The following is a 24,529-nucleotide window of genomic DNA, read 5'->3' as shown; positions in this document are numbered from 1 at the left end:
TTCTGGCCTTTAGAAGCGTTTTTCGGGGATTCTGAGGATAATTTGGGATCACAACTTTAAAATGCGTTTTCTGGCCTTTAGAAGCGTTTTTCGGGGATTCTGAGCTCAATTTGGGATCACAACTTTAAAATGCGTTTTCTGGCCTTTAGAAGCGTTTTTCGGGGATTCTGAGCCAGATTTGGGATAACAACTTTAAAATGCGTTTTCTGGCCTTTAGAAGCGTTTTTCGGGGATTCTGAGCCTAATTTGGGATCACAACTTTAAAATGCATTTTCTGGCCTTTAGAAGCGTTTTTCGGGGATTCTAAGCTTAATTTGGGATCACAACTTTAAAATGCGTTTTCTGGCCTTTAGAAGCGTTTTTCGGGGATTCTAAGCTTAATTTGGGATCACAACTTTAAAATGCGTTTTCTGGCCTTTAGAAGCGTTTTTCGGGGATTCTGAGCCTAATTTGGGATCACAACTTTAAAATGCGTTTTCTGGCCTTTAGAAGCGTTTTCCGGGGATTCTAAGCTTAATTTGGGATCACAACTTTAAAATGCGTTTTCTGGCCTTTAGAAGCGTTTTTCGGGGATTCTGAGCCTAATTTGGGATCACAACTTTAAAATGCGTTTTCTGGCCATTGAGAGCGATTTTCGGGGATTCTGAGCTTAATTTGAGATCACAACTTTAAAATGCGTTTTCTGGCCTTTAGAAGCGTTTTTCGGGGGTTCTGAGCTTAATTTGGGATCACAACTTTAAAATGCGTTTTCTGGCCTTTAGAAGCGTTTTTCGGGGATTCTGAGCTTAATTTGGAATCACAACTTTAAAATGCGTTTTCTGGCCTTTAGAAGCGTTTTTCGGGGATTCTGAGCTTAATTTGGGATCACAACTTTAAAATGCGTTTTCTGGCCTTTAGAAGCGTTTTTCGGGGATTCTAAGCTTAATTTGGGATCACATCTTTAAAATGCGTTTTCTGGTCTTTAGAAGCGTTTTTCGGGGATTCTAAGCTTAATTTGGGATCACAACTTTAAAATGCGTTTTCTGGCCTTTAGAAGCGTTTTTCGGGGATTCTGAGCCAAATTTGGGATCACAACTTTAAAATGCGTTTTCTGGCCTTTAGAAGAGCTTTTCGGGGATTCTAAGCTTAATTTGGGATCACAACTTTAAAATGCGTTTTCTGGCCTTTAGAAGCGTTTTTCGGGGATTCTGAGCCTAATTTGGGATCACAACTTTAAAATGCGTTTTCTGGCCTTTAGAAGCGTTTTTCGGGGATTCTGAGCTCAATTTGGGATCACAACTTTAAAATGCGTTTTCTGGCCTTTAGAAGCGTTTTTCGGGGATTCTGAGCCAGATTTGGGATCACAACTTTAAAATGCGTTTTCTGGCCTTTAGAAGCGTTTTTCGGGGATTCTGAGCCTAATTTGGGATCACAACTTTAAAATGCATTTTCTGGCCTTTAGAAGCGTTTTTCGGGGATTCTAAGCTTAATTTGGGATCACAACTTTAAAATGCGTTTTCTGGCCTTTAGAAGCGTTTTTCGGGGATTCTGAGCTTAATTTGGGATCACAACTTTAAAATGCGTTTTCTGGCCTTTAGAAGCGTTTTTCGGGGATTCTGAGCTTAATTTGGAATCACAACTTTAAAATGCGTTTTCTGGCCTTTAGAAGCGTTTTTCGGGGATTCTGAGCTTAATTTGGGATCATAACTTTAAAATGGCCTTTTCTGGCCTTTAGAAGCGTTTTTCGGGGATTCTGAGCCTAATTTGGGATCACAACTTTAAAATGCGTTTTCCGGCCTTTAGAAGCGTTTATTGGGGATTCTGAGCTGAATTTGGGATCACAACTTTAAAATGCGTTTTCTGGCCTTTAGAAGCGTTTTTCGGGGATTCTGAGCTTAATTTGGGATCACAACTTTAAAATGCGTTTTCTGGCCTTTAGAAGCGTTTTTCGGAGATTCTGAGCTTAATTTGGGATCACAACTTGAAAATGCGTTTTCTGGCCTTAGGAAGCGTTTTTCGGGGATTCTGAGCTTAATTTGGGATCACAACTTTAAAATGCGTTTTCCGGCCTTTAGAAGCGTTTTTCGGGGATTCTGAGCTTAATTTGGGATCACAACTTTAAATTGCGTTTTCTGGCCTTTAGAAGCGTTTTTCGGGGATTCTGAGCTTAATTTGGGATCACAACTTTAAAATGCGTTTTCTGGCCTTTAGAAGCGTTTTTCGGGGATTCTAAGCTTAATTTGGGATCACAACTTTAAAATGCGTTTTCTGGCCTTTAGAAGCGTTTTTCGGGGATTCTGAGCCTAATTTGGGATCACAACTTTAAAATGCGTTTTCTGGCCTTTAGAAGCGTTTTTCGGGGATTCTAAGCTTAATTTGGGATCACAACTTTAAAATGCGTTTTCTGTCCTTTAGAAGCGTTTTTCGGGGATTCTGAGCCTAATTTGGGATCACAACTTTAACATGCGTTTTCTGGCCTTTAGAAGCGTTTTTCGGGGATTCTGAGCTTAATTTGGGATCACAACTTTAAAATGCGTTTTCTGGCCTTTAGAAGCGTTTTTCGGGGATTCTGAGCCTAATTTGGGATCACAACTTTAAAATGCGTTTTCTGGCCTTTAGAAGCGTTTTTCGGGGATTCTAAGCTTAATTTGGGATCACAACTTTAAAATGCGTTTTCTGGCCTTTAGAAGCGTTTTTCGGGGATTCTGAGCCAGATTTGGGATCACAACTTTAAAATGCGTTTTCTGGCCTTTAGAAGCGTTTTTCGGGGATTCTAAGCTTAATTTGGGATCACAACTTTAAAATGCGTTTTCTGTCCTTTAGAAGCGTTTTTCGGGGATTCTGAGCCTAATTTGGGATCACAACTTTAACATGCGTTTTCTGGCCTTTAGAAGCGTTTTTCGGGGATTCTGAGCTTAATTTGGGATCACAACTTTAAAATGCGTTTTCTGGCCTTTAGAAGCGTTTTTCGGGGATTCTGAGCTCAATTTGGGATCACAACTTTAAAATGCGTTTTCTGGCCTTTAGAAGCGTTTTTCGGGGATTCTGAGCCAGATTTGGGATCACAACTTTAAAATGCGTTTTCTGGCCTTTAGAAGCGTTTTTCGGGGATTCTGAGCCTAATTTGGGATCACAACTTTAAAATGCATTTTCTGGCCTTTAGAAGCGTTTTTCGGGGATTCTAAGCTTAATTTGGGATCACAACTTTAAAATGCGTTTTCTGGCCTTTAGAAGCGTTTTTCGGGGATTCTGAGCTTAATTTGGGATCACAACTTTAAAATGCGTTTTCTGGCCTTTAGAAGCGTTTTTCGGGGATTCTGAGCTTAATTTGGAATCACAACTTTAAAATGCGTTTTCTGGCCTTTAGAAGCGTTTTTCGGGGATTCTGAGCTTAATTTGGGATCATAACTTTAAAATGGCCTTTTCTGGCCTTTAGAAGCGTTTTTCGGGGATTCTGAGCCTAATTTGGGATCACAACTTTAAAATGCGTTTTCCGGCCTTTAGAAGCGTTTATTGGGGATTCTGAGCTGAATTTGGGATCACAACTTTAAAATGCGTTTTCTGGCCTTTAGAAGCGTTTTTCGGAGATTCTGAGCTTAATTTGGGATCACAACTTGAAAATGCGTTTTCTGGCCTTAGGAAGCGTTTTTCGGGGATTCTGAGCTTAATTTGGGATCACAACTTTAAAATGCGTTTTCCGGCCTTTAGAAGCGTTTTTCGGGGATTCTGAGCTTAATTTGGGATCACAACTTTAAATTGCGTTTTCTGGCCTTTAGAAGCGTTTTTCGGGGATTCTGAGCTTAATTTGGGATCACAACTTTAAAATGCGTTTTCTGGCCTTTAGAAGCGTTTTTCGGGGATTCTAAGCTTAATTTGGGATCACAACTTTAAAATGCGTTTTCTGGCCTTTAGAAGCGTTTTTCGGGGATTCTAAGCTTAATTTGGGATCACAACTTTAAAATGCGTTTTCTGGCCTTTAGAAGCGTTTTTCGGGGATTCTGAGCCTAATTTGGGATCACAACTTTAAAATGCGTTTTCTGGCCTTTCGAAGCGTTTTTCGGGGATTCTGAGCTTAATTTGGGATCACAACTTTAAAATGCGTTTTCTGTCCTTTAGAAGCGTTTTTCGGGGATTCTGAGCCTAATTTGGGATCACAACTTTAAAATGCGTTTTCTGGCCTTTAGAAGCGTTTTTCGGGGATTCTGAGCTTAATTTGGGATCACAACTTTAAAATGCGTTTTCTGGCCTTTAGAAGCGTTTTTCGGGGATTCTGAGCCTAATTTGGGATCACAACTTTAAAATGCGTTTTCTGGCCTTTAGAAGCGTTTTTCGGGGATTCTAAGCTTAATTTGGGATCACAACTTTAAAATGCGTTTTCTGGCCTTTCGAAGCGTTTTTCGGGGATTCTGAGCCTAATTTGGGATCACAACTTTAAAATGCGTTTTCTGGCCATTGGAAGCGATTTTCGGGGATTTTGAGCCTAATTTGGGATCACAACTTTAAAATGCGTTTTCTGGCCTTTCGAAGCGTTTTTCGGGGATTCTGAGCCTAATTTGGGATCACAACTTTAAAATGCGTTTTCTGGCCTTTAGAAGCGTTTTTCGGGGATTCTGAGCCTAATTTGGGATCACAACTTCAAAATGCGTTTTCTGGCCTTTAGAAGCGTTTTTCGGGGATTCTGAGCTTAATTTGGGATCACAACTTTAAAATGCGTTTTCTGGCCTTTAGAAGCGTTTTTCGGGGATTCTGAAATTAATTTGGGATCACAACTTTAAAATGCGTTTTCTGGCCTTTAGAAGCGTTTTTCGGGGATTCTGAGCCTAATTTGGGATCACAACTTTAAAATGCGTTTTCTGGCCTTTAGAAGCGTTTTTCGGGGATTCTGAGCCTAATTTGGGATCACAACTTTAAAATGCGTTTTCTGGCCTTTAGAAGCGTTTTTCGGGGATTCTGAGCCTAATTTGGGATCACAACTTTAAAATGCGTTTTCTGGCCTTAGGAAGCGTTTTTCGGGGATTCTGAGCCTAATTTGGGATCACAACTTTAAAATGCGTTTTCTGGCCTTTAGAAGCGTTTTTCGGGGATTCTGAGCTTAATTTGGGATCACAACTTTAAAATGCGTTTTCTGGCCTTTAGAAGCGTTTTTCGGAGATTCTGAGCTTAATTTGGGATCACAACTTGAAAATGCGTTTTCTGGCTTTAGGAAGCGTTTTTCGGGGATTCTGAGCTTAATTTGGGATCACAACTTTAAAATGCGTTTTCTGGCCTTTCGAAGCGTTTTTCGGGGATTCTGAGCCTAATTTGGGATCACAACTTTAAAATGCGTTTTCTGGCCTTTAGAAGCGTTTTTCGGGGATTCTGAGCCTAATTTGGGATCACAACTTCAAAATGCGTTTTCTGGCCTTTAGAAGCGTTTTTCGGGGATTCTGAGCTTAATTTGGGATCACAACTTTAAAATGCGTTTTCTGGCCTTTAGAAGCGTTTTTCGGGGATTCTGAAATTAATTTGGGATCACAACTTTAAAATGCGTTTTCTGGCCTTTAGAAGCGTTTTTCGGGGATTCTGAGCCTAATTTGGGATCACAACTTTAAAATGCGTTTTCTGGCCTTTAGAAGCGTTTTTCGGGGATTCTGAGCCTAATTTGGGATCACAACTTTAAAATGCGTTTTCTGGCCTTTAGAAGCGTTTTTCGGGGATTCTGAGCCTAATTTGGGATCACAACTTTAAAATGCGTTTTCTGGCCTTAGGAAGCGTTTTTCGGGGATTCTGAGCCTAATTTGGGATCACAACTTTAAAATGCGTTTTCTGGCCTTTAGAAGCGTTTTTCGGGGATTCTGAGCTTAATTTGGGATCACAACTTTAAAATGCGTTTTCTGGCCTTTAGAAGCGTTTTTCGGAGATTCTGAGCTTAATTTGGGATCACAACTTGAAAATGCGTTTTCTGGCTTTAGGATGCGTTTTTCGGGGATTCTGAGCTTAATTTGGGATCACAACTTTAAAATGCGTTTTCCGGCCTTTAGAAGCGTTTTTCGGGGATTCTGAGCTTAATTTGGGATCACAACTTTAAAATGCGTTTTCTGGCCTTTCGAAGCGTTTTTCGGGGATTCTGAGCCTAATTTGGGATCACAACTTCAAAATGCGTTTTCTGGCCTTTAGAAGCGTTTTTCGGGGATTCTGAGCTAAATTTGGGATCACAACTTTAAAATGCGTTTTCTGGCCTTTAGAAGCGTTTTTCGGGGATTCTGAAATTAATTTGGGATCACAACTTTAAAATGCGTTTTCTGGCCTTTAGAAGCGTTTTTCGGGGATTCTGAGCCTAATTTGGGATCACAACTTTAAAATGCGTTTTCTGGCCTTTAGAAGCGTTTTTCGGGGATTCTGAGCCTAATTTGGGATCACAACTTTAAAATGCGTTTTCTGGCCTTAGGAAGCGTTTTTCGGGGATTCTAAGCCTAATTTGAGATCACAACTTTAAAATGCGTTTTCTGGCCTTTAGAAGCGTTTTTCGGGGATTCTAAGCTTAATTTGGGATCACAACTTTAAAATGCGTTTTCTGGCCTTAGGAAGCGTTTTTCGGGGATTCTGAGCTTAATTTGGGATCACAACTTTAAAATGCGTTTTCTGGCCTTTAGAAGCGTTTTTCGGGGATTCTGAGCCTAATTTGGGATCACAACTTTAAAATGCGTTTTCTGGCCTTTAGAAGCGTTTTTCGGGGATTCTAAGCTTAATTTGGGATCACAACTTTAAAATGCGTTTTCTGGCCTTTAGAAGCGTTTTTCGGGGATTCTGAGCCTAATTTGGGATCACAACTTTAAAATGCGTTTTCTGGCCTTTAGAAGCGTTTTTCGGGGATTCTAAGCTTAATTTGGGATCACAACTTTAAAATGCGTTTTCTGGCCTTTAGAAGCGTTTTTCGGGGATTCTGAGCCTAATTTGGGATCACAACTTTAAAATGCGTTTTCTGGCCTCTAGAAGCGTTTTTCGGGGATTCTGAGCATAATTTGGGATCACAACTTTACAATGCGTTTTCTGACCTTTTGAAGCGTTTTTCGGGGATTCTGAGCCTAATTTGGGATCACAACTTTACAATGCGTTTTCTGACCTTTTGAAGCGTTTTTCGGGGATTCTGAGCCTAATTTGGGATCACAACTTTAAAATGCGTTTTCTGGCCTTTAGAAGCGTTTTTCGGGGATTCTGAGCCTAATTTGGGATCACAACTTCAAAATGCGTTTTCTGGCCTTTCGAAGCGTTTTTCGGGGATTCTGAGCTTAATTTGGGATCACAACTTTAAAATGCGTTTTCTGGCCTTTAGAAGCGTTTTTCGGGGATTCTGAAATTAATTTGGGATCACAACTTTAAAATGCGTTTTCTGGCCTTTAGAAGCGTTTTTCGGGGATTCTGAGCCTAATTTGGGATCACAACTTTAAAATGCGTTTTCTGGCCTTTAGAAGCGTTTTTCGGGGATTCTGAGCCTAATTTGGGATCACAACTTTAAAATGCGTTTTCTGGCCTTTAGAAGCGTTTTTCGGGGATTCTGAGCCTAATTTGGGATCACAACTTTAAAATGCGTTTTCTGGCCTTAGGAAGCGTTTTTCGGGGATTCTGAGCCTAATTTGGGATCACAACTTTAAAATGCGTTTTCTGGCCTTTAGAAGCGTTTTTCGGGGATTCTGAGCTTAATTTGGGATCACAACTTTAAAATGCGTTTTCTGGCCTTTAGAAGCGTTTTTCGGAGATTCTGAGCTTAATTTGGGATCACAACTTGAAAATGCGTTTTCTGGCTTTAGGAAGCGTTTTTCGGGGATTCTGAGCTTAATTTGGGATCACAACTTTAAAATGCGTTTTCCGGCCTTTAGAAGCGTTTTTCGGGGATTCTGAGCTTAATTTGGGATCACAACTTTAAAATGCGTTTTCTGGCCTTTAGAAGCGTTTTTCGGGAATTCTGAGCTTAATTTGGGATCACAACTTTAAAATGCGTTTTAAAGTTAGAAGGCCTTTAGAAGCGTTTTTCGGGGATTCTAAGCCTAATTTGAGATCACAACTTTAAAATGCGTTTTCTGGCCTTTAGAAGCGTTTTTCGGGGATTCTAAGCTTAATTTGGGATCACAACTTTAAAATGCGTTTTCTGGCCTTAGGAAGCGTTTTTCGGGGATTCTGAGCTTAATTTGGGATCACAACTTTAAAATGCGTTTTCTGGCCTTTAGAAGCGTTTTTCGGGGATTCTGAGCCTAATTTGGGATCACAACTTTAAAATGCGTTTTCTGGCCTTTAGAAGCGTTTTTCGGGGATTCTAAGCTTAATTTGGGATCACAACTTTAAAATGCGTTTTCTGGCCTTTAGAAGCGTTTTTCGGGGATTCTGAGCCTAATTTGGGATCACAACTTTAAAATGCGTTTTCTGGCCTTTAGAAGCGTTTTTCGGGGATTCTAAGCTTAATTTGGGATCACAACTTTAAAATGCATTTTCTGGCCTTTAGAAGCGTTTTTCGGGGATTCTGAGCCTAATTTGGGATCACAACTTTAAAATGCGTTTTCTGGCCTCTAGAAGCGTTTTTCGGGGATTCTGAGCATAATTTGGGATCACAACTTTACAATGCGTTTTCTGACCTTTTGAAGCGTTTTTCGGGGATTCTGAGCCTAATTTGGGATCACAACTTTAAAATGCGTTTTCTGGCCTTTAGAAGCGTTTTTCGGGGATTCTAAGCTTAATTTGGGATCACAACTTTAAAATGCATTTTCTGGCCTTTAGAAGCGTTTTTCGGGGATTCTGAGCTTAATTTGGGATCACAACTTTAAAATGCGTTTTCTGGCCTTTAGAAGCGTTTTTCGGGGATTCTGAGCCTAATTTGGGATCACAACTTTAAAATGCGTTTTCTGGCCTTTAGAAGCGTTTTTCGGGGATTCTGAGCTTAATTTGGGATCACAACTTTAAAATGCGTTTTCTGGCCTTTAGAAGCGTTTTTCGGAGATTCTGAGCTTAATTTGGGATCACAACTTGAAAATGCGTTTTCTGGCCTTTAGAAGCGTTTTTCGGGGATTCTGAGCTTAATTTGGGATCACAACTTTAAAATGCGTTTTCTGGCATTTAGAAGCGTTTTTCGGGGATTCTGAGCTTAATTTGGGATCACAACTTTAAAATGCGTTTTCTGGCCTTTAGAAGCGTTTTTCGGGGATTCTGAGCTTAATTTGGAATCACAACTTTAAAATGCGTTTTCTGGCCATTGGAAGCGTTTTTTCGGGGATTCTGAGCTTAATTTGGGATCACAACTTTAAAATGCGTTTTCTGGCCATTGGAAGCGTTTTTCGGGGATTCTGAGCTTAATTTGGGATCACAACTTTAAAATGCGTTTTCTGGCCTTTAGAAGCATTTTTCGGGGATTCTGAGCCTAATTTGGGATCACAACTTTAAAATGCGTTTTCTGGCCTTTAGAAGCGTTTTTCGGGGATTCTGAGCTTAATTTGGGATCACAACTTTAAAATGCGTTTTCTGGCCTTTAGAAGCGTTTTTCGGGGATTCTAAGCTTAATTTGGGATCACAACTTTAAAATGCATTTTCTGGCCTTTAGAAGCGTTTTTCGGGGATTCTGAGCTTAATTTGGGATCACAACTTTAAAATGCGTTTTCTGGCCTTTAGAAGCGTTTTTCGGGGATTCTGAGCCTAATTTGGGATCACAACTTTAAAATGCGTTTTCTGGCCTTTAGAAGCGTTTTTCGGGGATTCTGAGCTTAATTTGGAATCACAACTTTAAAATGCGTTTTCTGGCCATTGGAAGCGTTTTTCGGGGATTCTGAGCTTAATTTGGGATCACAACTTTAAAATGCGTTTTCCGGCCTTTAGAAGCGTTTTTCGGGAATTCTGAGCTTAATTTGGGATCACAACTTTAAAATGCGTTTTCTGGCCTTTAGAAGCGTTTTTCGGGGATTCTAAGCTTAATTTGGGATCACAACTTTAAAATGCGTTTTCTGGCCTTTAGAAGCGTATTTCGGGGATTCTGAGCCTAATTTGGGATCACAACTTTAAAATGCGTTTTCTGGCCTTTAGAAGCGTTTTTCGGGGATTCTGAGCCTAATTTGGGATCACAACTTTAAAATGCGTTTTCTGGCCTTTAGAAGCGTTTTTCGGGGATTCTGAGCCTAATTTGGAATCACAACTTTAAAATGCGTTTTCTGGCCTTTAGAAGCGTTTTTCGGGGATTCTAAGCTTAATTTGGGATCACAACTTTAAAATGCGTTTTCTGGCCTTTAGAAGCGTTTTTCGGGGATTCTGAGCCTAATTTGGGATCACAACTTTAAAATGCGTTTTCTGGCCTCTAGAAGCGTTTTTCGGGGATTCTGAGCATAATTTGGGATCACAACTTTACAATGCGTTTTCTGACCTTTTGAAGCGTTTTTCGGGGATTCTGAGCCTAATTTGGGATCACAACTTTAAAATGCGTTTTCTGGCCTTTAGAAGCGTTTTTCGGGGATTCTAAGCTTAATTTGGGATCACAACTTTAAAATGCATTTTCTGGCCTTTAGAAGCGTTTTTCGGGGATTCTGAGCTTAATTTGGGATCACAACTTTAAAATGCGTTTTCTGGCCTTTAGAAGCGTTTTTCGGGGATTCTGAGCCTAATTTGGGATCACAACTTTAAAATGCGTTTTCTGGCCTTTAGAAGCGTTTTTCGGGGATTCTGAGCTTAATTTGGGATCACAACTTTAAAATGCGTTTTCTGGCCTTTAGAAGCGTTTTTCGGAGATTCTGAGCTTAATTTGGGATCACAACTTGAAAATGCGTTTTCTGGCCTTTAGAAGCGTTTTTCGGGGATTCTGAGCTTAATTTGGGATCACAACTTTAAAATGCGTTTTCTGGCCTTTAGAAGCGTTTTTCGGGGATTCTGAGCTTAATTTGGAATCACAACTTTAAAATGCGTTTTCTGGCCATTGGAAGCGTTTTTGGGGGATTCTGAGCTTAATTTGGGATCACAACTTTAAAATGCGTTTTCTGGCCTTTAGAAGCGTTTTTCGGGGATTCTGAGCCTAATTTGGGATCACAACTTTAAAATGCGTTTTCTGGCCTTTAGAAGCGTATTTCGGGGATTCTGAGCCTAATTTGGGATCACAACTTTAAAATGCGTTTTCTGGCCTTTAGAAGAGCTTTTCGGGGATTCTAAGCTTAATTTGGGATCACAACTTTAAAATGCGTTTTCTGGCCTTTAGAAGCGTTTTTCGGGGATTCTGAGCTTAATTTGGGATCACAACTTTAAAATGCGTTTTCTGGCCTTTAGAAGCGTTTTTCGGGGATTCTGAGCTTAATTTGGAATCACAACTTTAAAATGCGTTTTCTGGCCATTGGAAGCGTTTTTCGGGGATTCTGAGCTTAATTTGGGATCACAACTTTAAAATGCGTTTTCTGGCCTTTAGAAGCGTTTTTCGGGGATTCTGAGCCTAATTTGGGATCACAACTTTAAAATGCGTTTTCTGGCCTTTAGAAGCGTTTTTCGGGGATTCTGAGCTTAATTTGGGATCACAACTTTAAAATGCGTTTTCTGGCCTTTAGAAGCGTTTTTCGGGGATTCTGAGCTTAATTTGGAATCACAACTTTAAAATGCGTTTTCTGGCCATTGGAAGCGTTTTTCGGGGATTCTGAGCTTAATTTGGGATCACAACTTTAAAATGCGTTTTCTGGCCTTTAGAAGCGTTTTTCGGGGATTCTGAGCCTAATTTGGGATCACAACTTTAAAATGCGTTTTCTGGCCTTTAGAAGCGTATTTCGGGGATTCTGAGCCTAATTTGGGATCACAACTTTAAAATGCGTTTTCTGGCCTTTAGAAGAGCTTTTCGGGGATTCTAAGCTTAATTTGGGATCACAACTTTAAAATGCGTTTTCTGGCCTTTAGAAGCGTTTTTCGGGGATTCTGAGCTTAATTTGGGATCACAACTTTAAAATGCGTTTTCTGGCCTTTAGAAGCGTTTTTCGGAGATTCTGAGCTTAATTTGGGATCACAACTTGAAAATGCGTTTTCTGGCCTTAGGAAGCGTTTTTCGGGGATTCTGAGCTTAATTTGGGATCACAACTTTAAAATGCGTTTTCTGGCCTTTAGAAGCGTTTTTCGGGGATTCTGAGCTTAATTTGGGATCACAACTTTAAAATGCGTTTTCTGGCCTTTAGAAGCGTTTTTCGGGGATTCTGAGCTTAATTTGGAATCACAACTTTAAAATGCGTTTTCTGGCCATTGGAAGCGTTTTTCGGGGATTCTGAGCTTAATTTGGGATCACAACTTTAAAATGCGTTTTCTGGCCTTTAGAAGCGTTTTTCGGGGATTCTGAGCCAAATTTGGGATCACAACTTTAAAATGCGTTTTCTGGCCTTTAGAAGCGTTTTTCGGGGATTCTGAGCTTAATTTGGGATCACAACTTTAAAATGCGTTTTCTGGCCATTGGAAGCGTTTTTTCGGGGATTCTGAGCTTAATTTGGGATCACAACTTTAAAATGCGTTTTCTGGCCATTGGAAGCGTTTTTCGGGGATTCTGAGCTTAATTTGGGATCACAACTTTAAAATGCGTTTTCTGGCCATTGGAAGCGTTTTTTCGGGGATTCTGAGCTTAATTTGGGATCACAACTTTAAAATGCGTTTTCTGGCCTTTAGAAGCGTTTTTCGGGGATTCTGAGCTTAATTTGGAATCACAACTTTAAAATGCGTTTTCTGGCCATTGGAAGCGTTTTTCGGGGATTCTGAGCTTAATTTGGGATCACAACTTTAAAATGCGTTTTCTGGCCTTTAGAAGCGTTTTTCGGGGATTCTGAGCCTAATTTGGGATCACAACTTTAAAATGCGTTTTCTGGCCTTTAGAAGCGTTTTTCGGGGATTCTGAGCTTAATTTGGGATCACAACTTTAAAATGCGTTTTCTGGCCTTTAGAAGCGTTTTTCGGGGATTCTGAGCCTAATTTGGGATCACAACTTTAAAATGCGTTTTCTGGCCTTTAGAAGCGTTTTTCGGGGATTCTGAGCTTAATTTGGGATCACAACTTTAAAATGCGTTTTCTGGCCTTTAGAAGCGTTTTTCGGGGATTCTGAGCTTAATTTGGAATCACAACTTTAAAATGCGTTTTCTGGCCATTGGAAGCGTTTTTTCGGGGATTCTGAGCTTAATTTGGGATCACAACTTTAAAATGCGTTTTCTGGCCATTGGAAGCGTTTTTCGGGGATTCTGAGCTTAATTTGGGATCACAACTTTAAAATGCGTTTTCTGGCCTTTAGAAGCATTTTTCGGGGATTCTGAGCCTAATTTGGGATCACAACTTTAAAATGCGTTTTCTGGCCTTTAGAAGCGTTTTTCGGGGATTCTGAGCTTAATTTGGGATCACAACTTTAAAATGCGTTTTCTGGCCTTTAGAAGCGTTTTTCGGGGATTCTAAGCTTAATTTGGGATCACAACTTTAAAATGCATTTTCTGGCCTTTAGAAGCGTTTTTCGGGGATTCTGAGCTTAATTTGGGATCACAACTTTAAAATGCGTTTTCTGGCCTTTAGAAGCGTTTTTCGGGGATTCTGAGCCTAATTTGGGATCACAACTTTAAAATGCGTTTTCTGGCCTTTAGAAGCGTTTTTCGGGGATTCTGAGCTTAATTTGGGATCACAACTTTAAAATGCGTTTTCTGGCCTTTAGAAGCGTTTTTCGGGGATTCTGAGCTTAATTTGGAATCACAACTTTAAAATGCGTTTTCTGGCCATTGGAAGCGTTTTTCGGGGATTCTGAGCTTAATTTGGGATCACAACTTTAAAATGCGTTTTCCGGCCTTTAGAAGCGTTTTTCGGGAATTCTGAGCTTAATTTGGGATCACAACTTTAAAATGCGTTTTCTGGCCTTTAGAAGCGTTTTTCGGGGATTCTAAGCTTAATTTGGGATCACAACTTTAAAATGCGTTTTCTGGCCTTTAGAAGCGTATTTCGGGGATTCTGAGCCTAATTTGGGATCACAACTTTAAAATGCGTTTTCTGGCCTTTAGAAGCGTTTTTCGGGGATTCTGAGCCTAATTTGGGATCACAACTTTAAAATGCGTTTTCTGGCCTTTAGAAGCGTTTTTCGGGGATTCTAAGCTTAATTTGGGATCACAACTTTAAAATGCGTTTTCTGGCCTTAGGAAGCGTTTTTCGGGGATTCTGAGCTTAATTTGGAATCACAACTTTAAAATGCGTTTTCTGGCCATTGGAAGCGTTTTTCGGGGATTCTGAGCTTAATTTGGGATCACAACTTTAAAATGCGTTTTCCGGCCTTTAGAAGCGTTTTTCGGGGATTCTGAGCCTAATTTGGGATCACAACTTTAAAATGCGTTTTCTGGCCTTTAGAAGCGTTTTTCGGGGATTCTGAGCTTAATTTGGGATCACAACTTTAAAATGCGTTTTCTGGCCTTTAGAAGCGTTTTTCGGAGATTCTGAGCTTAATTTGGGATCACAACTTGAAAATGCGTTTTCTGGCCTTAGGAAGCGTTTTTCGGGGATTCTGAGCTTAATTTGGGATCACAACTTTAAAATGCGTTTTCTGGCCTTTAGAAGCGTTTTTCGGGGATTCTGAGCTTAATTTGGGATCACAACTTTAAAATGCGTTTTCTGGCCTTTAGAAGCGTTTTTCGGGGATTCTGAGCCTAATTTGGGATCACAACTTTAAAATACGTTTTCTGGCCTTTAGAAGCGTTTTTCGGGGATTCTGAGCTTAATTTGGAATCTTAACTTTAAAATGCGTTTTCTGGCCATTGGAAGCGTTTTTCGGGGATTCTGAGCTTAATTTGGGATCACAACTTTAAAATGCGTTTTCCGGCCTTTAGAAGCGTTTTTCGGGGATTCTAAGCTTAATTTGGGATCACAACTTTAAAATGCGTTTTCTGGCCATTGGAAGCGTTTTTGGGGGATTCTGAGCTTAATTTGGGATCACAACTTTAAAATGCGTTTTCTGGCCATTGGAAGCGTTTTTCGGGGATTCTGAGCTTAATTTGGGATCACAACTTTAAAATGCGTTTTCTGGCCTTTAGAAGCGTTTTTCGGGGATTCTGAGCCTAATTTGGGATCACAACTTTAAAATGCGTTTTCCGGCCTTTAGAAGCGTTTTTCGGGGATTCTGAGCTGAATTTGGGATCACAACTTTAACATGCGTTTTCTGGCCTTTAGAAGCGTTTTTCGGGGATTCTAAGCTTAATTTGGGATCACAACTTTAAAATGCATTTTCTGGCCTTTAGAAGCGTTTTTCGGGGATTCTGAGCTTAATTTGGGATCACAACTTGAAAATGCGTTTTCTGGCCTTAGGAAGCGTTTTTCGGGGATTCTGAGCTTAATTTGGGATCACAACTTTAAAATGCGTTTTCTGGCCTTTAGAAGCGTTTTTCGGGGATTCTGAGCTTAATTTGGGATCACAACTTTAAAATGCGTTTTCTGGCCTTTAGAAGCGTTTTTCGGGGATTCTGAGCCTAATTTGGGATCACAACTTTAAAATGCGTTTTCTGGCCTTTAGAAGAGCTTTTCGGGGATTCTGAGCTTAATTTGGGATCACAACTTTAAAATGCGTTTTCTGGCCTTTAGAAGCGTTTTTCGGGGATTCTAAGCTTAATTTGGGATCACAACTTTAAAATGCGTTTTCCGGCCTTTAGAAGCGTTTTTCGGGGATCCTGAGCTTAATTTGGGATCACAACTTTAAAATGCGTTTTCTGGCCTTTAGAAGCGTTTTTCGGGGATTCTAAGCTTAATTTGGGATCACAACTTTAAAATGCGTTTTCCGGCCTTTAGAAGCGTTTTTCGGGGATTCTGAGCTTAATTTGGGATCACAACTTTAAAATGCGTTTTCTGGCCTTTAGAAGCGTTTTTCGGGGATTCTAAGCTTAATTTGGGATCACAACTTTAAAATGCGTTTTCCGGCCTTTAGAAGCGTTTTTCGGGGATTCTGAGCTTAATTTGGGATCACAACTTTAAAATGCGTTTTCTGGCCTTTAGAAGCGTTTTTCGGGGATTCTAAGCTTAATTTGGGATCACAACTTTAAAATGCGTTTTCTGGCCTTAGGAAGCGTTTTTCGGGGATTCTGAGCTTAATTTGGGATCACAACTTGAAAATGCGTTTTCCGGCCTTTAGAAGCGTTTTTCGGGGATTCTGAGCTTAATTTGGGATCACAACTTTAAAATGCGTTTTCTGGCCTTTAGAAGCGTTTTTCGGGGATTCTAAGCTTAATTTGGGATCACAACTTTAAAATGCGTTTTCTGGCCTTTAGAAGCGTATTTCGGGGATTCTGAGCCTAATTTGGGATCACAACTTTAAAATGCGTTTTCTGGCCTTTAGAAGCGTATTTCGGGGATTCTGAGCCTAATTTGGGATCACAACTTTAAAATGCGTTTTCTGGCCTTTAGAAGAGCTTTTCGGGGATTCTAAGCTTAATTTGGGATCACAACTTTAAAATGCGTTTTCTGGCCTTTAGAAGCGTTTTTCGGGGATTCTGAGCTTAATTTGGGATCACAACTTTAAAATGCGTTTTCTGGCCTTTAGAAGCGTTTTTCGGGGATTCTGAGCTTAATTTGGAATCACAACTTTAAAATGCGTTTTCTGGCCATTGGAAGCGTTTTTCGGGGATTCTGAGCTTAATTTGGGATCACAACTTTAAAATGCGTTTTCTGGCCTTTAGAAGCGTTTTTCGGGGATTCTGAGCCTAATTTGGGATCACAACTTTAAAATGCGTTTTCTGGCCTTTAGAAGCGTTTTTCGGGGATTCTGAGCTTAATTTGGGATCACAACTTTAAAATGCGTTTTCTGGCCTTTAGAAGCGTTTTTCGGGGATTCTGAGCTTAATTTGGAATCACAACTTTAAAATGCGTTTTCTGGCCATTGGAAGCGTTTTTCGGGGATTCTGAGCTTAATTTGGGATCACAACTTTAAAATGCGTTTTCTGGCCTTTAGAAGCGTTTTTCGGGGATTCTGAGCCTAATTTGGGATCACAACTTTAAAATGCGTTTTCTGGCCTTTAGAAGCGTTTTTCGGGGATTCTGAGCTTAATTTGGGATCACAACTTTAAAATGCGTTTTCTGGCCTTTAGAAGCGTTTTTCGGAGATTCTGAGCTTAATTTGGGATCACAACTTGAAAATGCGTTTTCTGGCCTTAGGAAGCGTTTTTCGGGGATTCTGAGCTTAATTTGGGATCACAACTTTAAAATGCGTTTTCTGGCCTTTAGAAGCGTTTTTCGGGGATTCTGAGCTTAATTTGGGATCACAACTTTAAAATGCGTTTTCTGGCCTTTAGAAGCGTTTTTCGGGGATTCTGAGCTTAATTTGGAATCACAACTTTAAAATGCGTTTTCTGGCCATTGGAAGCGTTTTTCGGGGATTCTGAGCTTAATTTGGGATCACAACTTTAAAATGCGTTTTCTGGCCTTTAGAAGCGTTTTTCGGGGATTCTGAGCCTAATTTGGGATCACAACTTTAAAATGCGTTTTCTGGCCTTTAGAAGCGTTTTTCGGGGATTCTGAGCTTAATTTGGGATCACAACTTTAAAATGCGTTTTCTGGCCTTTAGAAGCGTTTTTCGGGGATTCTGAGCTTAATTTGGAATCACAACTTTAAAATGCGTTTTCTGGCCATTGGAAGCGTTTTTTCGGGGATTCTGAGCTTAATTTGGGATCACAACTTTAAAATGCGTTTTCTGGCCATTGGAAGCGTTTTTCGGGGATTCTGAGCTTAATTTGGGATCACAACTTTAAAATGCGTTTTCTGGCCTTTAGAAGCATTTTTCGGGGATTCTGAGCCTAATTTGGGATCACAACTTTAAAATGCGTTTTCTGGCCTTTAGAAGCGTTTTTCGGGGATTCTGAGCTTAATTTGGGATCACAACTTTAAAATGCGTTTTCTGGCCTTTAGAAGCGTTTTTCGGGGATTCTAAGCTTAATTTGGGATCACAACTTTAAAATGCATTTTCTGGCCTTTAGAAGCGTTTTTCGGGGATTCTGAGCTTAATTTGGGATCACAACTTTAAAATGCGTTTTCTGGCCTTTAGAAGCGTTTTTCGGGGATTCTGAGCCTAATTTGGGATCACAACTTTAAAATGCGTTTTCTGGCCTTTAGAAGCGTTTTTCGGGGATTCTGAGCTTAATTTGGGATCACAACTTTAAAATGCGTTTTCTGGCCTTTAGAAGCGTTTTTCGGGGATTCTGAGCTTAATTTGGAATCACAACTTTAAAATGCGTTTTCTGGCCATTGGAAGCGTTTTTTCAGGGATTCTGAGCTTAATTTGGGATCACAACTTTAAAATGCGTTTTCTGGCCATTGGAAGCGTTTTTCGGGGATTCTGAGCTTAATTTGGGATCACAACTTTAAAATGCGTTTTCTGGCCTTTAGAAGCATTTTTCGGGGATTCTGAGCCTAATTTGGGATCACAACTTTAAAATGCGTTTTCTGGCCTTTAGAAGCGTTTTTCGGGGATTCTGAGCTTAATTTGGGATCACAACTTTAAAATGCGTTTTCTGGCCTTTAGAAGCGTTTTTCGGGGATTCTAAGCTTAATTTGGGATCACAACTTTAAAATGCGTTTTCTGGCCTTTAGAAGCGTATTTCGGGGATTCTGAGCCTAATTTGGGATCACAACTTTAAAATGCGTTTTCTGGCCTTTAGAAGCGTTTTTCGGGGATTCTGAGCCTAATTTGGGATCACAACTTTAAAATGCGTTTTCTGGCCTTTAGAAGCGTTTTTCGGGGATTCTAAGCTTAATTTGGGATCACAACTTTAAAATGCGTTTTCTGGCCTTAGGAAGCGTTTTTCGGGGATTCTGAGCTTAATTTGGAATCACAACTTTAAAATGCGTTTTCTGGCCATTGGAAGCGTTTTTCGGGGATTCTGAGCTTAATTTGGGATCACAACTTTAAAATGCGTTTTCCGGCCTTTAGAAGCGTTTTTCGGGGATTCTGAGCCTAATTTGGGATCACAACTTTAAAATGCGTTTTCTGGCCTTTAGAAGCGTTTTTCGGGGATTCTGAGCTTAATTTGGGATCACAACTTTAAAATGCGTTTTCTGGCCTTTAGAAGCGTTTTTCGGAGATTCTGAGCTTAATTTGGGATCACAACTTGAAAATGCGTTTTCTGGCCTTAGGAAGCGTTTTTCGGGGATTCTGAGCTTAATTTGGGATCACAACTTTAAAATGCGTTTTCTGGCCTTTAGAAGCGTTTTTCGGGGATTCTGAGCTTAATTTGGGATCACAACTTTAAAATGCGTTTTCTGGCCTTTAGAAGCGTTTTTCGGGGATTCTGAGCCTAATTTGGGATCACAACTTTAAAATACGTTTTCTGGCCTTTAGAAGCGTTTTTCGGGGATTCTGAGCTTAATTTGGAATCTTAACTTTAAAATGCGTTTTCTGGCCATTGGAAGCGTTTTTCGGGGATTCTGAGCTTAATTTGGGATCACAACTTTAAAATGCGTTTTCCGGCCTTTAGAAGCGTTTTTCGGGGATTCTAAGCTTAATTTGGGATCACAACTTTAAAATGCGTTTTCTGGCCATTGGAAGCGTTTTTGGGGGATTCTGAGCTTAATTTGGGATCACAACTTTAAAATGCGTTTTCTGGCCATTGGAAGCGTTTTTCGGGGATTCTGAGCTTAATTTGGGATCACAACTTTAAAATGCGTTTTCTGGCCTTTAGAAGCGTTTTTCGGGGATTCTGAGCCTAATTTGGGATCACAACTTTAAAATGCGTTTTCCGGCCTTTAGAAGCGTTTTTCGGGGATCCTGAGCTTAATTTGGGATCACAACTTTAAAATGCGTTTTCTGGCCATTGGAAGCGTTTTTGGGGGATTCTGAGCTTAATTTGGGATCACAACTTTAAAATGCGTTTTCTGGCCATTGGAAGCGTTTTTCGGGGATTCTGAGCTTAATTTGGGATCACAACTTTAAAATGCGTTTTCTGGCCTTTAGAAGCGTTTTTCGGGGATTCTGAGCCTAATTTGGGATCACAACTTTAAAATGCGTTTTCCGGCCTTTAGAAGCGTTTTTCGGGGATCCTGAGCTTAATTTGGGATCACAACTTTAAAATGCATTTTCTGGCCTTTAGAAGCGTTTTTCGGGGATTCTGAGCTTAATTTGGGATCACAACTTGAAAATGCGTTTTCTGGCCTTAGGAAGCGTTTTTCGGGGATTCTGAGCCTAATTTGGGATCACAACTTTAAAATGCGTTTTCTGGCCTTTAGAAGAGCTTTTCGGGGATTCTGAGCTTAATTTGGGATCACAACTTTAAAATGCGTTTTCTGGCCTTTAGAAGCGTTTTTCGGGGATTCTAAGCTTAATTTGGGATCACAACTTTAAAATGCGTTTTCCGGCCTTTAGAAGCGTTTTTCGGGGATCCTGAGCTTAATTTGGGATCACAACTTTAAAATGCGTTTTCCGGCCTTTAGAAGCGTTTTTCGGGGATTCTAAGCTTAATTTGGGATCACAACTTTAAAATGCGTTTTCTGGCCATTGGAAGCGTTTTTGGGGGATTCTGAGCTTAATTTGGGATCACAACTTTAAAATGCGTTTTCTGGCCATTGGAAGCGTTTTTCGGGGATTCTGAGCTTAATTTGGGATCACAACTTTAAAATGCGTTTTCTGGCCTTTAGAAGCGTTTTTCGGGGATTCTGAGCCTAATTTGGGATCACAACTTTAAAATGCGTTTTCCGGCCTTTAGAAGCGTTTTTCGGGGATCCTGAGCTTAATTTGGGATCACAACTTTAAAATGCATTTTCTGGCCTTTAGAAGCGTTTTTCGGGGATTCTGAGCTTAATTTGGGATCACAACTTGAAAATGCGTTTTCTGGCCTTAGGAAGCGTTTTTCGGGGATTCTGAGCTTAATTTGGGATCACAACTTTAAAATGCGTTTTCTGGCCTTTAGAAGCGTTTTTCGGGGATTCTGAGCTTAATTTGGGATCACAACTTTAAAATGCGTTTTCTGGCCTTTAGAAGCGTTTTTCGGGGATTCTGAGCCTAATTTGGGATCACAACTTTAAAATGCGTTTTCTGGCCTTTAGAAGAGCTTTTCGGGGATTCTGAGCTTAATTTGGGATCACAACTTTAAAATGCGTTTTCTGGCCTTTAGAAGCGTTTTTCGGGGATTCTAAGCTTAATTTGGGATCACAACTTTAAAATGCGTTTTCCGGCCTTTAGAAGCGTTTTTCGGGGATCCTGAGCTTAATTTGGGATCACAACTTTAAAATGCGTTTTCTGGCCTTTAGAAGCGTTTTTCGGGGATTCTAAGCTTAATTTGGGATCACAACTTTAAAATGCGTTTTCCGGCCTTTAGAAGCGTTTTTCGGGGATTCTGAGCTTAATTTGGGATCACAACTTTAAAATGCGTTTTCTGGCCTTTAGAAGCGTTTTTCGGGGATTCTAAGCTTAATTTGGGATCACAACTTTAAAATGCGTTTTCCGGCCTTTAGAAGCGTTTTTCGGGGATTCTGAGCTTAATTTGGGATCACAACTTTAAAATGCGTTTTCTGGCCTTTAGAAGCGTTTTTCGGGGATTCTAAGCTTAATTTGGGATCACAACTTTAAAATGCATTTTCTGGCCTTTAGAAGCGTTTTTCGGGGATTCTGAGCTTAATTTGGGATCACAACTTTAAAATGCGTTTTCTGGCCTTTAGAAGCGTTTTTCGGGGATTCTGAGCTTAATTTGGGATCACAACTTTAAAATGCGTTTTCTGGCCTTTAGAAGCGTTTTTCGGGGATTCTAAGCTTAATTTGGGATCACAACTTTAAAATGCGTTTTCCGGCCTTTAGAAGCGTTTTTCGGGGATTCTGAGCTTAATTTGGGATCACAACTTGAAAATGCGTTTTCCGGCCTTTAGAAGCGTTTTTCGGGGATTCTGAGCTTAATTTGGGATCACAACTTTAAAATGCGTTTTCTGGCCTTTAGAAGCGTTTTTCGGGGATTCTAAGCTTAATTTGGGATCACAACTTTAAAATGCGTTTTCTGGCCTTTGGAAGCGTTTTTCGGGGATTCTGAGCCTAATTTGGGATCACAACTTTAAAATGCGTTTTCTGGCCTTTAGAAGAGCTTTTCGGGGATTCTAAGCTTAATTTGGGATCACAACTTTAAAATGCGTTTTCTGGCCTTTAGAAGCGTTTTTCGGGGATTCTGAGCCTAATTTGGGATCACAACTTTAAAATGTGTTTTCTGGCCTTTAGAAGCGTTTTTCGGGGATTCTAAGCTTAATTTGGGATCACAACTTTAAAATGCGTTTTCTGGCCTTAGGAAGCGTTTTTCGGGGATTCTGAGCTTAATTTGGGATCACAACTTTAAAATGCGTTTTCTGGCCTTTAGAAGCGTTTTTCGGGGATTCTGAGCCTAATTTGGGATCACAACTTTAAAATGCGTTTTCTGGCCTTTAGAAGCGTTTTTCGGGGATTCTAAGCTTAATTTGGGATCACAACTTTAAAATGCGTTTTCTGGCCTTTAGAAGCGTTTTTCGGGGATTCTGAGCCTAATTTGGGATCACAACTTTAAAATGCGTTTTCTGGCCTTTAGAAGCGTTTTTCGGGGATTCTAAGCTTAATTTGGGATCACAACTTTGAAATGCATTTTCTGGCCTTTAGAAGCGTTTTTCGGGGATTCTGAGCTTAATTTGGGATCACAACTTTAAAATGCGTTTTCTGGCCTTAGGAAGCGTTTTTCGGGGATTCTGAGCTTAATTTGGGATCACAACTTTAAAATGCGTTTTCTGGCCTTTAGAAGCGTTTTTCGGGGATTCTGAGCCTAATTTGGGATCACAACTTTAAAATGCGTTTTCTGGCCTCTAGAAGCGTTTTTCGGGGATTCTGAGCATAATTTGGGATCACAACTTTACAATGCGTTTTCTGGCCTTTAGAAGCGTTTTTCGGGGATTCTGAGCCTAATTTGGAATCACAACTTTAAAATGCGTTTTCTGGCCATTGGAAGCGTTTTTCGGGGATTCTGAGCTTAATTTGGGATCACAACTTTAAAATGCGTTTTCCGGCCTTTAGAAGCGTTTTTCGGGGATTCTGAGCTTAATTTGGGATCACAACTTTAAAATGCGTTTTCTGACCTTTAGAAGCGTTTTTCGGGGATTCTAAGCTTAATTTGGGATCACAACTTTAAAATGCGTTTTCTGGCCTTTAGAAGAGCTTTTCGGGGATTCTAAGCTTAATTTGGGATCACAACTTTAAAATGCGTTTTCTGGCCTTTAGAAGCGTTTTTCGGGGATTCTGAGCCTAATTTGGGATCACAACTTTAAAATGCGTTTTCTGGCCTTTAGAAGCGTTTTTCGGGGATTCTAAGCTTAATTTGGGATCACAACTTTAAAATGCATTTTCTGGCCTTTAGAAGCGTTTTTCGGGGATTCTGAGCTTAATTTGGGATCACAACTTTAAAATGCGTTTTCTGGCCTTTAGAAGCGTTTTTCGGGGATTCTGAGCCTAATTTGGAATCACAACTTTAAAATGCGTTTTCTGGCCATTGGAAGCGTTTTTCGGGGATTCTGAGCTTAATTTGGGATCACAACTTTAAAATGCGTTTTCTGGCCTTTAGAAGCGTTTTTCGGGGATTCTGAGCCTAATTTGGGATCACAACTTTAAAATGCGTTTTCTGGCCTTTAGAAGCGTTTTTCGGGGATTCTAAGCTTAATTTGGGATCACAACTTTAAAATGCGTTTTCTGGCCTTTAGAAGCGTATTTCGGGGATTCTGAGCCTAATTTGGGATCACAACTTTAAAATGCGTTTTCTGGCCTTTAGAAGAGCTTTTCGGGGATTCTAAGCTTAATTTGGGATCACAACTTTAAAATGCGTTTTCTGGTCTTTAGAAGCGTTTTTCGGGGATTCTAAGCCTAATTTGGGATCACAACTTTAAAATGCGTTTTCTGGCCTTTAGAAGCGTTTTTCGGGGGTTCTAAGCTTAATTTGGGATCACAACTTTAAAATGCGTTTTCTGGCCTTTAGAAGCGTATTTCGGGGATTCTGAGCCTAATTTGGGATCACAACTTTAAAATGCGTTTTCTGGCCTTTAGAAGAGCTTTTCGGGGATTCTAAGCTTAATTTCGGATCACAACTTTACAATGCGTTTTCTGGCCTTTAGAAGCGTTTTTCGGGGATTCTGAGCCTAATTTGGGATCACAACTTTAAAATGCGTTTTCTGGCCTTTAGAAGCGTTTTTCGGGGATTCTGAGCCTAATTTGGGATCACAACTTTACAATGCGTTTTCTGGCCTTTAGAAGCGTTTTTCGGGGATTCTGAGCTTAATTTGGGATCACAACTTGAAAATGCGTTTTCTGGCCTTAGGAAGCGTTTTTCGGGGATTCTGAGCCTAATTTGGGATCACAACTTGAAAATGCGTTTTCTGGCCTTAGGAAACGTTTTTCGGGGATTCTGAGCTTAATTTGGGATCACAACTTTAAAATGCGTTTTCTGGCCTTTAGAAGCGTTTTTCGGGGATTCTGAGCCTAATTTGGGATCACAACTTTAAAATGCGTTTTCCGGCCTTTAGAAGCGTTTTTCGGGGATTCTGAGCTTAATTTGGGATCACAACTTTAAAATGCGTTTTCTGGCCTTTAGAAGCGTTTTTCGGGGATTCT

This window comes from Uranotaenia lowii, unplaced genomic scaffold (assembly GCF_029784155.1).
Source record: "Uranotaenia lowii strain MFRU-FL unplaced genomic scaffold, ASM2978415v1 HiC_scaffold_4, whole genome shotgun sequence".
Taxonomy (NCBI): Eukaryota; Metazoa; Arthropoda; class Insecta; order Diptera; family Culicidae; genus Uranotaenia; species Uranotaenia lowii.
Note: the sequence above shows the minus strand (reverse complement) of the source record.